The 17,283-nt window shown below is 50.5% G+C and overlaps 1 protein-coding gene and 1 long non-coding RNA gene across 4 annotated transcripts in view; one reads left to right on the plus strand and one right to left on the minus strand.

Moving 5' to 3' along the window:
- GNAO1 (G protein subunit alpha o1) overlaps positions 1-17,283 on the minus strand; it is a 175,316-nt gene that overhangs the window by 59,037 nt on the left and 98,996 nt on the right. The gene's annotated exons all lie outside the window — the stretch shown is intronic.
- Positions 133-16,832, plus strand: LOC118354035 (uncharacterized). Of its 2 annotated transcripts, none has more exons than XR_007407307.1 (2): positions 133-268; positions 14,482-16,832. It is a non-coding gene; the product is annotated as an uncharacterized LOC118354035 (long non-coding RNA). The 2 variants fall into 2 exon arrangements; XR_007407303.1 differs by lacking the exon at positions 133-268 and adding an exon at positions 8,087-10,203.

The raw sequence follows: 17,283 nt of genomic DNA on the forward strand, positions 1-17,283 counted from the left end.
CCCCACTCTAAGAGTATAACCACAAAACAAAACAGGATCAACAACAAGAATCTCCCACAAGCCCATTTGGCCTTGGCTGGCAATCTGCCAAACAGGAATTCAAACTTAATCAAACTTTCTTGTCTTCCTTGTAAAGCTCAGGAAATCGGTAATTGGTTTTATAATTGAATTTTCTGATCACGTCTTGAAGGAATGGGTCCTGCCAAAGGCCAAGGAATGGCCTGTCTCCAAGAAGGACAGCCAAGGTCCCTGACGGAGGCTCTGGAAGGTAGGGGAGGAGAACTAACGGCTGGTGGGCTAAGAATAGAGCCTGTTATTTATAACTAGGGAAGAGGCTAGTGACAACTGAGCCTTGCCCTTACAAAGTGGTCTCCCCCAAACAGGCACCCCAGGAGCCCCGGGTTCCTGGGTCAGAAAGGAAGTCTTTGGCATTTGGTGGCTGTGGCATGCAGAGTGCAAGATGGGGTTGACAGAAGGCAGGGGGACTGTCTTGGTAAGGAGTTTATTCTAAGAGCACTGGAGAGAAGGAGGAGGCCTGACTGGGGCAGAGGCCTGTACAGACAGACAAAGAAGATGATTCAGGAGCCATTCTGGAACAGGAAGTGAGCGGACAGGAAATCCAAGGTTTTTGGCCTGAGTAACAGGGAGGAAGGTGGTATGTTCAGTATAAAGAAGGAAGGTAACAATACATACATATATTGGATCATTGTGGTATACCCCTGAAAGCAACATAATGTTTTATGTTAAAGGACAAAAGAAGGTAGAAGAAGGCTCCTTTATGTCGCCAGTTTTGCAGGGGCTGGGGTCACTGGGGTCGGGTGCTGAGAGGTCTTAGTGACACGAGCTAACAGGCACAACTGGGCTTTTGTGTGCTCTCACTAGGTGCTTTACAATTATCATGTCTTTTAATCTTCACATCAGCTGTGGAGACATGGATTCACTGTTGCCATTTTACAAGCCAGAAAAGCAAAATGTAGAGAGCAGAGGTGAAGGATCCACCCACTCAGAAGCCACGGGACTGGGCCTAGGACCTCAGATTGTCTGATTCCAGAGTTGCAAGCACAGGCCCTAATGCAGTTCCACATCCTCACCTGCAGATAAGGCTATCCCAAAGCCAGACAGAAATAATTAGTAAAGGGGTTGCCAACATTCAAGAGGGTGGTATGGGGGGATCCCTGGGTGGCTTAGCAGTTTAGTGCCTGCCTTCAGCCCAGGGTAGGATCCTGGAGACCCGGGATCAAGTCCCACATCAAGCTCCCTGCTTGGAGCCTGCTTCTACCTCTTCCTGTGTCTCTCCCTCTCTCTGTGTGTGTCTCTCATGAATAAATAAATAAAATCTTAAAAAAAAATAAAGGGTGGTATGGGCTAGAGATGGAAGTTGAAGAGTCTACAAATCAACAGTCACTCATCCGTTTAAAAATGTTCATCGCAACGGCAAGCCATGCTCTGGAGAAAATATTCACAATACGTGTATCTGACAGAGAACCTGGATCCAGGACATATTTTTTAAAAACTCTTAGAAGTCCGTAATAAGAAGACAAACAACCCATTAAAAGGAAAGAATAAAAGATTTGAACTGATACTTTACAAAAGAGGATATATGAATGGCCAAAAAGCACATTAAAAGGCACTAAATATCATCCGTCATCAGGAAATGTAAATCAAAATCACAGTGAAATACCAAACGTCCAGACTAGAAGAGCTAAAATGAAAAGCGCTGACAATTCCAAGTGTCAATGATGGTGCAGCACGGCAGGAGCTCTCCTACGTTGCTCACGGAGTTTTAAACAGTACAACCACGTTGGACCACAGTTTGAAAGATTTGTATATGGTTCACATATCCCTACCACATGATCCAGCAGTTCCACTCCTAGATATTTACCAAGAGAAAATAAGAAAATGTTTACAACAAAAACCTCACATCAATATTTTGGGCAGCATTATTCTTTTTTTTTTAGAGATTTTATTTGAGACAGAGAGATTGAGCAAGTGGGCACCATGTACATGAGCTGGAGAAGGAGGCGGAGGGAGAAGTAGGCTCTCCGCTGAGCAGGGAGCCCAAAGAGAGGCTCAATCCCTGGGGATCATGACCTGAGCTGAAGTCGGACACTCGACTGACAAAGCCACCTAGGTGCCCCCTTGCAGCATTATTCATATTAGCCCCAGAAAGAAAATAACTCAGATGTCCATCAACAGATGAACAGATAAAAAAAAATGTTGGTCTGTTTCTGGGGTGATTCTGCAGCCTGGTCACAACGAAATATTGAGGTGTTTGGAGAAAGACGGCAGTGAGACTCCAGAGCCAGGAAGATGATCTGAGAGGGCCAAAGCTTGTATGCATCTAATCACGTTCTGTCTAGTTTTTATCTTTTCTGTTTTTTGTTTTGTTTTGTTTTTAAAGCAAAGGCTTCTGCAGTGCTTGATGTGAATCCTTAAGTTCTGCAGGCTGGGTCCTGCACAAAGCACTAAGCTGGTCCCCTGCCCCATACACGTGGGAAGCCTGGGGCTCAGAGAGGGATGTGGCCTGTTCCAAGTGGCCCCCTAAGTGAGCCCCAGAGCCAGGACTGTAACTGAATTCCCCTTGGAGAGCCCAGCTTTGGAGTGAGGCATGCCAGGGTCAGAGCCTGGCTCTGCTGCTCATTGGACAAGTGACTTAGCTAGCTTTTCTTTGTTCATCTATAAAATGGCATTAATAACACCTATCACAGAAGTATTGGCATAGTTAAATGATGTGATGCAGTTTTTCCCAGTAACTAACATTAGTAACCAGTACCTAGTGAGCAGATAGTATGTATCATTTGACACCCTAACCTCCCTACCCCCATATATTTATTATGCGGACATGCTACAGAGGAGGGAAATGGATACAAGTGAGGTCATACAGCCAGTGAGCACTGGCACCATATTTCAACAGGGTAGACTGGCAGCTGAGCCTTTTCATCCCATACAAAGTTCCCAAATTCAATCATTCATGTGGCCACTTCTCCCCCGTATCAGTAGAGCCCCCAAATTAGCTTCATTTTGAGTGACAATTTATGCAAAGTTATGGGTCTTACGTCAGTAATTTTCTTCTAAAACACATTATCATAAATACATAACCTCAAAAGTAAAAATAAAAGGTTTACATGTATTACCTAATCTTCTACTCACCAAAGTATGTATGTCATGCCAGAGAAACATTGATAGAAAAGAAGTCCTTAGAACGCTGGCACACAGCACATGGGGTCCAAGCCCCAGAGCTGTCATGCATGCCAGCACCAGGACAGCCCATGTTTATGGAGTTGGGATAAAGGAGACAGGACAACAAGGGGACACCGGACCACAATTGCCACCAAGTGAGCTCGAAGCTTTGCTCCCTCATGTCCCAGACAATCAACGCTCTTTAACCTCTCAGCCAGGCCCCAGCGTGGGGCAGGAAACGGGGCCGAAGGAGCCACAAAAATGGACCTCTCACCACTTTGGAGGCAGTGCTTTAAGGAGCTAGAAGCTATTTGGCTCAAATTCACATCTGAGGCCCGGGCCAGATGCTTCCTATGGTCAAGAGCATTTTGACTTTTCTTTGTGAGATCATAGCCGGACATTTCCCAGATCTCCTGGCATTAGGTATGACCAAGGGACCAAGTTCTGGCCAATGATGTATGGCCTGACCCCCAAAACATTCTCTCATAACCTTCAATGTGTCCAGCAGAAGGCTCCGAGGGCCTAGCAAAGCCACTGATCAGAGAGAAGGAGCTGGCTCTTCACCGTGTGGCTAGCATACCCCTCCACCTCTGACATCTGACCCTGATGTGAACAAGAAACAATCCTTTCCTATGTTTAGCTATTGAGATTGTGGAGTGGTTTGTCCCAGCAGGTGAAGTCAGGCATTTTCTGAAGTGTCAAGGGACTTCTGTAGCTACTGTATTGGGACGTAGTCCTGGGGAAGTACCTATACTTTCTCTAGTATTTCTGAACAGCCCCAGGACCCTCCCAGAGTAGACACTAACTAAAGAGGATAGGGGGACTTGTTGCCCACGAGCCAGGCACATATGGTACAGTCCTGGATGGTAAATCTATTTTATCCACAGGGTTGAGAAAATACTAGTGTCTTTTGACACTATTCTGGGGATGCATGCAAAGCACTGAGGAGGCAGTGGGCAGTGTATGGTGGTCTCCTCTCCCCTTGTCCACACTCATGCTGTGGGGCTGTGGGCACAGCTCAGCACACAGCCTCAGAACCCCCCAAACCCAAGGACAACAACAGTCTGGGTACAGGTCAGGCTGCTGGCAGGGTGAGAACATATTGGTGACACTGGGAGAGAATGTCCATGAAACAGGTAAGAACCAGTTCCCATAGCCCCAGGAGTGCAAGTTCCCAGACGAGAACACAAGAAAGAGGAGCAGGCCCAGAAAGGAGATGGAGGCCCAAATGAGGGGGCAGGGGCAGAAGTGGGCGGGATGTCAAAGGACACCATTGAGGATGGGGAAAGACAACCCATGGAACAGGAGAAACTATCTGTAAATCATATATCTGAGAAGGGACTAGTACTGAGAATACATAAAGAACTCTTAAAACTCAACAATAAGATAATCTAACTGAAAAATGGGCAAAGGTTTTAAGAGACAATTTCTCCGAAGAATATATATAAATAACCAAGAAGATATGACAAAAAACACTCAACATCCTTGGTCATTAGGGAAAAGATGTCAGAACTGACAGGGATTTACTTTTGTGCCAAGCCCAGAGCTTGGGTTTCTGCCCTTAGAGGGGGCTCACCACGGAGTTGTGTAATTGGTAAAGGCTATATACATGCAGGTAAGTTTATCATTGAGAGTCAAATCAGGGTAGTAGATCATAAAGGCTAAGTCTTAGAGTCTATAGACTGAATATATGTATCCACCCAAGATTCCTATGTCAAAGCCCTAGCTCTCAGTGCTGCATTTGGAGTGAAGAAATGATTGAGGTTAAATGAGATCATAAGGGTAGGGCCCTGATTTGATAGGATTAGCGTCCTTATCAGAGAGCTTTCTCTCCCTCTCTGTGGGCATGTACCTAGGAAAGACCATGTGGGGACATAGTGAGAAGGTCGCCATCTTCAGGTTAGGGAGAGAGCTCTCCTTGACCTCAGACTTCTTGCCTCCAGGACTGTGAGAAAAGAAATTTGTTTTTTGACCTACCCAGTCTATGTTTCGTTATGGCAGCCTGAGCAGATGAATAAGGAGCTTTTGTGTACTAACATGTTGGGCAACTGGCCGAGCCCTTCACACTGTGCCACGCACAAGGTAGATGATAGTTAAGGAAAAAGGAGAACAGAGTGGATGGCAATTTCCCCCAGGCCACACCACTGGCGAGCAGCAGCACTGTGCTCTGTGAGAAGGCAGGCTAGCTGTACAGCGTGTGCGCCTGAACACTATGCTCGGTGCTGGAATGGAGGTGACAAGTCTGTGAGCCCCCATGTACATTGATTTGTCTGCTGCCAGCCTGGCACTTGCATGTGCTCTGTAAACATTGGAGGAAGGATGGAGAGATGTCCAGGCCTAGGTAGTGACAATAGGGAGCTCCAGGGCCACCAGGGCCTCTGGCTCCCCCATAGCACAGTCTCCATACTCTCACCCAACATTCTGGGGGTTCTTATAACCCCAACTCAGGACTTTTCGGTGCTATGGGGAATTCAGGTACATAGAGTGTATGTACCTAATTCTGGCTGGTTCTTTTGGTGACACTCCATGGGATACTCACTTTTGATTATACTCATGGGAAGCCATCTCCCTGTACATCTGAGGATGCCATGGCCCCAGGAGCCTCAGGATCAACACAGTCAGCTGGCCAAGAGACCCAGTCAGAGCATGCATTCTGAGGTTTTCATAGGACCACACAGCTAGCTAGCCACTAGTAAAGCTGGGCCTAAAATCCAGAACTCACACCATCCTGAGACTCTTCTCAGGCCATGGCTTGGGGAGGAAGATGGCCGCCTGACACTCTGACTCCACCAAGCCTGCAGGGTTCACGGTGTCTTCAGGGACTCTTGACTCTGTGACAGTTGCTTCCTGAGGCTGGAGCACCAAGAGGGCTGGGTAGAGAAGAGCCTGCCTAAAGCTGTTTCCTGGGCTCAACAGAGACATTGGCAAGGAGTGGCCTTTCAGTTTTGGAAGGTGGGGTGGACCAGAGATATGTACATTCTGACCCTAGCAGACAACTCAGCACACTATAGGCAAGTAACTCTGTTTATGGAGTAGAGTTTAACTGAGCACCTACCTGCTCTGGCCCAGGTGCTATGCTGGGTGCTGGGTACTGATTCCACTTGTAGTCATACAGGCACTGGCCCTTCTCTGTGGTCTAGCAGGGGGTCATATATTCTACACACAAACATTTACAAATGTGATGAGGTCATGAAGGGGCCAAGGGCCCTGAGAGCATCAAGACAAAAAGGCCTGGCTTGATCTGGGGGAGGGAGTGGGGCTGGTCAGGCAAGGATTCCCAGAGGTGACATAGATCCCAAGTCTAAGGAGGTGGGGTGCAGGTGGTAGGGATGAGTGGGGTGAACAGAAGTAGGAGACGGCGTCTCCCACAGGGGTTCTGGAGCCATGAAGTTGCAGCATTTAAGACATGAGAAGCAGATCCTGTGGCAGGAGCACAGACCCAAGGCTGGCAGGGCTCATTTTGAGGGCCAATAGTGCAGAGGGCTGGTAAACAGAGGATTAGCTTTGCATTTGTTTGTTTGTTTAAGATTTTATTTATTCATTTGAGAGGGAATAAGAGTGAGCAAGAGTGATTGTGTGTGTGTGTGTGTGTGTGAGAGAGAGAGAGAGAGAGAGAGAGAGAGAGAGAGAAACAGAAGCACAAGACGGCGGGGGGCCGGGCAGAGGGAGAAGGAGAAGTAGATTCTCCACCAATTCTCCACCAATTCTCCCCCACCTCCCACGTGGGGACCGTGTGATCACGACCTACCTAAGCTGAAGGCAGACACTTAACTGACTGAGCCACCCAGGTGCCCCTTAGCTATGCATTTGTAGAAGTTCCTGCTAGCTGTGGCACAGAGCACAGACTCTGAGGGGCAGGACAGGCTGAGTGCTGGTGAGGAGACTCTTGGGAACTTGAGTGGGGCGAGTGGGGTGCTAGACGGGCCTGAAGGCAGCAGCAGCAGCACGTACCACTGTTCTGAGCACCATGGCACACCTGCCCATGTGCTCTGGGTTTGGGGTGTGTGAGTCTGTCAATGACATGTGTGCCAACTGTTTATGACAATGCCCAGGGGCCTCCCTGGCGTCACACCCCTATCCTGGACCCGCCCCGTATGCGCTGCAGTCTACTTCTCGTCAAGCAAGCAGCTCCGGAAATCTACCTTCCCTCTCCCCAACACCCAGGGAGCCTTCCAGATTGATCAGAACCAAACTGACAGCTTTACCCAGCCCTTGGTCTGCCCCTGCCGCCCCGCAACACGGTTACCCTTGACACAGACACAGCAGTGGTCACACTTGACAGTGTTTTTCTGCCTGACTTAGTGGCTTCGTCCCCACGGCTCAGTGGCTTATACAGTGCCGGTCCTATTGGGGCTCCCGTGGGGCTGGGACCTCATCCATCCTTACAGAGGCACCCTGGTCCCCACCCCAAGCAGCAGGCCCTGGGTGCTTATGGAAAGCCCCCACCGGGGCAGGGCTGCCTCTGCCACTGACAGCAATTCCCACCTTGAGAGAAGTCAGCCTTCAACTTCCACCCATGTCCTGCTTTTGCAACTCTGCGGCTCTTTCTCTTTTGGATACGAGGAAAGAGCCTTGTGCTGGCAATCACCTAACCTTAGCAAGCTCTGCCAGGAGAATTTATAGAACTGTTTAGAATTTATAGAACTAACTTGGGGGAGGAGGTGGACGGGAGATCTTAGAGGCCATCTGGTTCTTCTGTATAGCCCTGCAGGATAAGGGAGTTGTTTGAGATCACACAGCCAGCCAGGAGAGGGGCCGGGCCAGGAACCAGGCTTTTCTGTCAAGGGTCTGTGTTCTTCTGCCAGGAGCTGAGGCCTGGCATGCCTCATGTGATTAAGACCCCAGGCCCTCCTTGCTGCGCTCCTGGGGAATCCCAGGCAGACTGGGCTCCTGACCCTTGGGACGTCAGAGTCACAGAGAATTAGACTGGCCCCACACCGGCTGTTCTCCCTCTCGAGCTGGGTGGCTGGTGGGGATGCATTTCCTATCTTCCCCACTCTTTCTTGCAGAGGTGAAGCCTGATTCTCCTCTCCCTGCCCAGATTGAAAACTTCTAGGACTTGGAGCCCACGGATATGCTCTGGGCATGCTTCAGAGGGTGACACTGGAGCAGTCTTCTCGCCCACTCACCCCTGTGGCTGGCAAGGCCCAGGAGCCAGTGCAGGGGATGGAACAGTTGCTCTGTCAGCACCTTGGCCTCACCTGCCAGCAGGCTGAGTGACCCCGGCATGGCGTCTGAGTCCATGGCTAGCTAAGGCTGGTCCTTTCCCGGTTTTCTTGGATTCACTGCCCATCTATGTACACAGTTCAGAGCCTGGCCTCAGACCATGGCTCCCCACGATCTTCCTGGTGGGGAAGCCCAGATGGAGAACATGGGCCCGCATCCTCATTAGACCAGTTAAAAGCACACATTCTGGTTCAGACTGCCTGAGTTTGCACCTGCTCCACAGCAGTGGGACCTTGGGCTTCACTGTTAGTTCCTCCCTCTGAATGTCAGTTTTTCTCATCTGTAGAATGAGGACAGTAACGGAATCTATATATCAGTGGGGGTCCCACCAAGAAACGGGATGCCCTCACAGGGGCAAGACAAAGACCAAATGAGTTCACATGGAGACAGTGGTCAGAACAGTACGGGCACAGGGCAAGCATTATCAGCTTACAGAGGTGCCCAGGGCTGCCCTTCTCCATGCTTCTGGGCACAAGCAGAGTGCACGTGAGGGTGGAGTCTTAGAAGGATAACCTTGGACCCACTCTAATTCAGGGATGGCAAGGACGAGACCACCAGCCCAACGTATGGTGTTTCACTCTTGGTCACAGAGGTCCTGTGTCCCACCAGCAGAAGCAACGGCAGCACAGGGCAATGGCCCTGCCCTCCTAGTGTTTGGGGAGACCAGATACGTAGCAGAGGTGTGGGATGGGGACTATGGAGCAGGGAAGAAAGATCTGAAGCAGTCCCTGGAAAGTGAGAGTGTGGCTCTTGCTTCCCATGAGGACAGGAGAGATGTGTGCAAGTGGAAGAAAACCCCTGGACTGGAAAGCAGCTCTGCTGTGACCTGTGATGTGATCTTACACCAGCCTCTCCTCCCACTGCACCTCTGTCTCCCCTTCTGTAAAAGCAAGGACCTGAGCAAGAACGCAGGTCCCAGGGAGTGGTTACATAACTTAATCAGATGACTCAAAACAGGATTGGGAAACTCTGGACGAGACGCACATCAACAAGCGTCCTTTCTGCAGGGTGCAGAATGTCTTTGACACTGGACTGTACGTTGTGCTTTCCCAAGAGGAGATGTAGTCCACGTTCCCAAACTTACTCGACAAGAAAAGCATGTTTTGCTCGATCACCTCACAGGAATACTGCCTGAGGAGTCCCAGGCTGGAAGGGTGTCAATGATTCTTCTAGCACCAAATCGTGCGTTCACAGCAAGTGCTCACTAAGAAAGCTGTGATTCCACTCTCGTAGGGCCATCACAGACCACAAGGGAGAGAGAGGCCCAGTGAAGGGAAGCATGGGTCCCTGAGGAGCGGCCGGAGGCACTGGGCAAGGCAGAGACCCGTGCTGTGGAGGGAGGCTTGCCCCACGGAGGGGTGTCTGACACTCTGACGCTCTGGGTCAGGGAAGAACTGCTGGTCTTTGGATAAAAGGTTAAGTCTGAAGCAAACTGACAGGAAGCAACAAGCACTAGCGAGGACGTGCACCATCCTGCCCACTATGCAGTGATAGTGGAACGCTGCTCTGCACGGGCTCTTCCACAGCTTGACAACTCTTGGCCCATGCCACGGAGAAGCTATCCTCCACGGCCTAATGGTGAAGGCCTTCAACGATGTAACCCCTCTCTTCTTCTGCCCCCTGCTGCTGGAGACACTTCTCCGATCTGAAATGGAAGCAGTGATCCTGAAGAGTACAGAGCATCTCAGCTGTGGACAGAAGGGCCTGATCCTGTGTCACATATGGGCAGCTGAGGCAAGAGAGAAACGTCTTTCTCTTACATATGTCACCATTATTTAGGGGTCTTGGTTGCAGCAGGTAAGCCTGTATTCTGACTGAAATACGCTGTTTTTTTTTTAAGATATATTTTTAAAAATATTTTATTTATTTATTCATAGAGACGGAGAGAGAGAGGCAGAGACACAGGCAGAAGGAGAAGCAGGCATCATACAGAGAGCCTGACGTGGGACTCAATCTAGGGTCTCCAGGATCATGCCCTGGGCTGTAGGCGGCGCTAAACCGCTGCACCACCGGGGCTTCCCTTTTAAGATATTTTTTAAAGTAATCTATACCCACAACCTGGGTCTTGAACTCACCATCCTGAGATCAAGAGTCACACACTACCAACTGAGCCAACCAGGTGCCCCTGAAATACACACTGGCATTATTTCCTTCTTACAGATGAGAAAACTGAGGTTTAGGGTAGATGAGAAGCTGCCTGACATCATAGAGCTGAAAAAGGAAGATCTAGTTTTAACTCTGTACCTGTCTGACCCCTATGCCCTCTTTGCCCACCACACCCAGAGCTTCACTTCAAGGAGGTGCAGGTCATTCTCCATGAGAGGACGCACGAGTCAGGGAGGTCACCCTCAGGGTCCTTGCTGCAGGCCAAAGCCCCTGGACCCTGTCCTGGGGAGGGCAGAATCTGGGAGTCAAGTCAGGGGTAACCCTGACTAGTCAAGCCTAGTCACCATCTAGGTGCGCAGGCGCAGAGCCCCCAGCAGGCTCCCTGGGCCCAGAGAGCTCCTTCCCTTCCTTGGCCAGTTGTCATCAGGGGAACCAGCTGGTCCGGGCACCATGCAGGGAAGTGTGGCAGGAAGGAGAAAGGAAGGAAGACAGAGGGCTGGGAAAGGAGAGGAGGCGCCCACAAAGCTGGAAACGCTGGACCTAATTTGGCAGTGAGCTATTTCAGGACTGCACCCTGGGGACCTCGGACCAGAGATACTGGGGGAGGGAGGGCAGTCTGGGTGTGTGAACGCTCTTGGTCCACAGCTCCTCAAGGAGCTGTCAGCTGCTCCTGGGCTGCCTCAGAAGAGACGAAGGAGGGAACTTGGCCTGCTAGCACTTGTGCTGGGTGACGTGAGCTCCCTGTCTGAGCCAGAAGGGCCTGTGGGCGTTGGTGGAAGTAACATGTTCATGCCATGTTTGCAGAGCACACTGCAGCGCAAGGGCTCCCTGTCCATGGTTATTTGTTATCATAATTATGGAATTATCTCTAGTTTACTGATGAGGAAACAGAGTCCAAGGGCAGGGGCTTGAGGGAATGAAGGCAGGCTCCAAGCCAGGCGGTGTGCCTGGAGGAGTCTGTGGTCCAGCGGGGCAATATGGCACAGGGTTTCATGTCAGATGGATGGTGGGCAGAACCAGAGTGAGGCCCAGTCCTTTCTTGGGACAGACTGTGTCTCTCTCTCTCCCTGGATCCCCACAGTAGCCTCTCTGCTCCTCTCCCTGGTGCCATTCTTGCCACCACCTATCCATTTTCCACCTGGGAGCCACAGGGGAAAACCTTCAGTGCCTTCCTTCTGAGCTAGGAACAAAGCCAAAATTCCTCCCATGGCTGAGAAGCTCCTCTCGTCTGGCAGGCCCCCTGGCTCCTTCTTCAGCCTCATTTCTTACCCCTCTGCCCCCTCGACCTTTGGGCATCAGCCACATTGGCCTCCTTCCAGACCCATACACTTGGCCAGGACTCCTCACCTCAGGGCCTTTGTACATGCTATTCCATCTGCCTGCAATGTCCTGCCTCTTCTCTCGCGCTCATGTTTGCTTCACTTATGCCAGTCCCTGCAGCTCTTTGTCAGATACCTCGTCCTCTAGCACAGGCCAGAATGGGCCTGCAGCCAGGATGCTCTCAGCTCTTTAGAGGTCTAAGGAGTGTCCATCTTTCCCCAGGCTGAGCTCTAGGACAGTAGCACTCCTGCCTGTTTCTGCTCACCACTGTGTGCCCGGGCTTGGCACACTGATAGCACAGACATAGCCACAACACACATTTCTCAAATGAATGGATGGGTGAATGAAAGAGAGATAGATGTGGGCACGTAGGAGAGGGAGAAGACATTTGCACCTGCAGGGCCTGGGGAGGGGGTATGCTTTTGGAATGACGCTCACAGGGCCAAGGCAGCCCCAACATAAATGTATAAGCAGCTGCCGAGCACTGTGCTAATCACCCCACTGACTCTGGGACACCCGATGGGGTAACCCTTCCACTCATGAAGAAACACCTCATGTACTTCTCAGGCATCTAGAACTGTCTGCCTCTCCTCCTTCTCTCTGTGACCCTGCTTCTTCTCTCCTGTCTCTCCCTCTTTCGGCTTCTCTCTCAGGCCTTGCTGGGCTCCGGTTCAGGAGCTGATGCTCCTCAGCTCCCTCTTGCAAAGCCAGCAAGAGGGCAGGGGCTGGAGTGCCTGTCTCCCAGCCTGGAGTCAGAACCAGAACCAACAGGTCCCTTTTGCAGAGGTGAGGGGTGAGGCCCTCTCTTTGACCTGCAGTAGTTTCAGAGGCCTTGGCACTCACTCTTCACCCCAATTTTGAAACACTTGTCATGTCCAGGCTTCTAGTCCTGGCTCTTCACCAGACAAGCAGTGAAGTAGAGTTAAGAGGAAAATGAAAATGTTTATTGAACACTTACCAGGTGCTAGGCACTTTGCTTAGCTCTTCATCTGCATTCTATCTTTTAACCAGAACAACCCTGTAAACATGTGGTACTATTATTCTCACTTTTTAGATGAGGAATCTGAGGGACACTGAGCCAGGTGACCAGCCTGCAGTCCAATGCAGTGAAAGGCAAAGCTAGGACTCAAGGTCATGTCTCTCTGACTCCAAGGCCCGGCTCTAGCCCCTGGTAAACTCTGGTCACAGTGAGTGGTTAAGGGATGGGCATGTGATCCAACAGGGCCACCGAGAGAGAGGGACTCCTAGGCCTTAGGGAGCTATTCAGGGAAGAGCCTATAAGGTGTGCCATGTCTCTGTATGTCCCATTTTGTGGAGCCCACAGTGAAGACCACACAATGGGACAGAGCGGAGAAATGAGGAAAAGCTAGGGATGTCATCAGAACTGCTGAATCAAGTCTTACCTGTAGCTGTACCTCTAGACTTAATCCCTGAGCCAGGTGATTTTTTTTCATAAGTCTGTTTGATGCTGCCTTCTATACTTGTGACCAAAAGAGTCCTAACTTGTCCAAAGAAGGGCCTTTGGCAGTGATACCGGACCACTGTCAGTTGCCTTGCAAGTAATACGAAGGAGGGGGAAACTGAGTAAAACATGTTGTGAAGCCACTCCCGCCCCCGTGTGTGGTACTACCTGCAAACCTCCTGCCCCTGCTTTAGCCCCCATCTCCAAATGAGCAGGGCCTCTGAGCTGGGTAGAGACCCAGATGCCACCTTGGCCATCCCCATCTGGCCTGTGACTCCTAGTCTCCCCCACATGGTGCTGCTGCCTCAACAATAACCCCTTTCTCTATCCCTGACACCTACCAATGAGTTGGATTTCAGCAAACAGGCTCCTCTGCGGTGTGTTGGGTCACCACGAAGGGACCACATGTTCACAAAGGGCTCTAATTTGGGTCTTGGAGCAAGGGAGGTAATTAATAGACCTAGTCAGGGAGAGACCTCTGTAGTAAAAGGTGACATCACTCATCACAAAGCCTTCCCCTATGATCTACCACAGATGGGACCACACAGCTGGCACTGCCCTGTGAATTAATGCATAAGTCTTGTAGCTGCTTTTTAGGTGGCACAACTATATTGCATTGTATTTGTGGTGGGTCCAAGGTATTAATTGCTAGGCATAGACATTTAAACTATACCACAGTTTCATGATCTTGACTTGGGAATTCAATATGCCAGGAATCTCACAAAATTGGCACTGGCCAGGCAAGCCTCTCTTAGCCATTCTTTGCCATCTACAGAGGCTGGGAGGACTGCTTGTGAGCTCGCTAGCCCCTTTAAAACAATGATGCTGAGCCTGAAGAATGTATCAAGGATCCCTCTACAAAGAAGAAGCTAGCAGTTCCCCCTGTGGGGTGGCCAAATAGACACGGGAAGGGCTGTAACATAGAGGGCCTTCTGGACACCCATGGGAAGGGCCATTAGTGGAGATCCCTGTCAATTCTGAGGCTCTGGAATGTTTATCAGAGCAGAGTAATTAGGGGCTTGCAGGGGGGAGGGGAGTAAGCTGGCGCAAGAGAGACACAGAGAGAGAGTGTGTGTGCAAGTGCAAGCATCATAGCCTGTGGCTTTCATTGACTGTTTACTGCATTTTGTTCCTGTGGGTTCTCCCATTTACGCTTTCTTTTCCTTTTCTTTCTTTTAAAATCCCAGGCCCCTTTCTACAAGCAATGAACATGTGAATGGACAAAGACTACAGAGGCCCAGCCTTAACACCCCTCTACTTGACATGGCACGGAAGGGACATTGGGGTCAGATGGGGGCCAGGGCTGGCTGTGGCCTCGGCCACACCTGAGGAGCCAGAAGTTGGGGTGCTGGGGAAGGGTGGGGCTGAGGGTGCCTGACTACAGTGCTCTGCCCGGGGAGTCTGCCCCAGGATCATCTGGATGGATGTTCTTCCCCCGGACTTCTGCCACCAGGTCTGCATTGCCAGAATTCACCTGCCACCAGCTGCTTTTTTGTCTCTGGTGCCACCGGGGACAACATCGACTTTCTGAGCTACGGTGGTGCTATAGACTGGATGTTTGTGTCTCTGCCCCCTTGCAAAGTCCTGTGTTGAAACCTAATCCCCAGTGTTAATGATATTAGGAGGAGGGTCCGTGAGAGGTGATGAGGTCATGGGGACCCTTATAAAAGTGAGCCCACAGAGCTCCCCGAGCCCTTCTGCCATGTGAGGACCCAGTGAGGAGACAGTTGTCCAGGAGCCAGGAAGTGGGTCTCATCTGCTGATCTGGGACTTCCCAAACTCCAAAATGGTGAGAAACACATTTTTGTTGTTTAAATCTACAGTACTGTTGTTATATCAGCCTGAGGAGACTAAGACAGTGGGACTAAGACCAAGGCAAAAACCAGAGAAAAAACTAAGCCCCACCTCTGCCACCACCTCAGAGTCCCCATCCCCCAGAGCGCTCGCTGCCACCCCAGGACTCTGCACTGTGCCTCCCATCACCTCGGCGCACCCCTTTCTTTTTTTTTTTTTTTTTTTTTTCCATTAACCATGCCTTGGTTTTATTAACTTATTTGGGCCATGAGTTTTGTTTTGTTTTTTTTTTTATTGGTGTTCAATTTACTAACATACAGAATAACCCCCAGTGCCCGTCACCCATTCACTCCCACCCCCCGCCCTCCTCCCCTTCCAACACCCCTAGTTCGTTTCCCAGAGTTAGCAGTCTTTACGTTCTGTCTCCCTTTCTGATATTTCCCACACATTTCTTCCCCCTTCCCTTATATTCCCTTTCACTATTATTTATATTCCCCAAATGAATGAGAACATATAATGTTTGTCCTTCTCCGACTGGCTTACTTCACTCAGCATAATACCCTCCAGTTCCATCCACGTTGAAGCAAATGGTGGGTATTTGTCATTTCTAATAGCTGAGTAATATTCCATTGTATACATAAACCACATCTTCTTTATCCATTCTTCTTTCGTTGGACACCGAGGTTCCTTCCACAGTTTGGCTATCATGGCCATTGCTGCTATAAACATCGGGGTGCAGGTGTCCCGGCGTTTCACTGCATCTGTATCTTTGGGGTAAATCCCCAGCAGGGCGCACCCCTTTCATGGGGCTAATTCTCATGGCTGCCCTCAGGAGCGGTCCCCTGTGCTGTTCCCAAAATGCTCTCTGGCCTGTATGTCCCACTAGAATGGCCAAAAAGGCCAGTTTTGCTTTCTTCAGTTCTCCTACTGCTAGGCCAAGGTGGAGTCAGAAGTCAGGCTGCTCTGCTTCTTCTGCCTGCCTCTAGCCTCCTCGTGATGAGGTGTGTTTCCTGCCATCTTGGAACCAAAGCACCCAGAAAGCCACTGAGCGCCAACCTGGGCCCTGGGCCTGCACAGCCACCCAGTGGCCCTGGCTGTCCCTACTGCTGGGCGGGGGATTTTTCCCTCGCAGCCAAATACATGCTAACTTAAGTGAAACCTGGAGTGACTTGCTCAGGCACTTAGCATTTATAGTTAAGAGCACACAACTACCCGAAATCCAAAACGTAAAACATCTCCCTCACTCTGAGGGCAGTCTGCTCCAGGCTTCACCAAGAACAAGCTCAGGAACCGCGTTCGTACTTGGCCAGTTGTCTCTGGGTCAAGGGCCTCAGAGCAGGACAAATGTGGGCTTTCTCCTGGTAGACTATTTTCTAAAAACTCAATCCCCAAAGCAGGTTCTTCAGAATGCCCTGGGGCAACCTATGGAGCCCAGCCTCCTATAGGACTGTCCTTCATCCCTGGGCCTGGACCACAGTGCCCCTTGTCCACAGAGAGGACCCTGGGGTTCAGGGGGATCCTCTGTCAAAAAGCGAGACCCGGGGATCCCTGGGTGGCGCAGCGGTTTGGCGCCTGCCTTTGGCCCAGGGCGCGATCCTGGAGACCCGGGATCGAATCCCACATCGGGCTCCCGGTGCATGGAGCCTGCTTCTCTCTCTGCCTGTGTCTCTGCCTCTCTCTCTCTCTCCTCTGTGACTATCATGAATAAATAAATAAAAAATCTTTAAAAAAAAAAAAAAAAAAAAGCGAGACCTGTGGTGTGTTCTCAACACTGGACTTACTAAGACGGGGGTGGCTTAGCATTTTGTCAACATTCAGGAAAAAGTTTTCGACAAAGTCCTTAGCAAACTCCAAAGCTCAGCCAAGAAACTTCATCTTCCCCTCAGCAGCATCTCTTCATTAAATGCCGATCATGTACAAAGTGGCTTGTTTGAGCTTGCCCTGGCTTCCCCACCATTTCTCTAAGATGCACAGCTGACAACAGGACAGAACCGAAGCAAGAGCAGTGCCTGCCCCCTGTGTGTTCTCAGGGCCCTGGCACATCCCTTTATTTAGCTCCCGCTGCCACCCTCTGCCCAGAAGGCCTGCCTGCCTCCTTCACTTCACCTGCCTGTGCCTAAGCAACCTTTAAAACCTAGTGTAGTTGTCACCTTGCTTCAAGGTACAGGATCCCAATATTAATTCACCTGTCGTGA

Source organism: Canis lupus, chromosome 2 (assembly GCF_003254725.2).
Source record: "Canis lupus dingo isolate Sandy chromosome 2, ASM325472v2, whole genome shotgun sequence".
NCBI classification, from domain to species: Eukaryota; Metazoa; Chordata; class Mammalia; order Carnivora; family Canidae; genus Canis; species Canis lupus.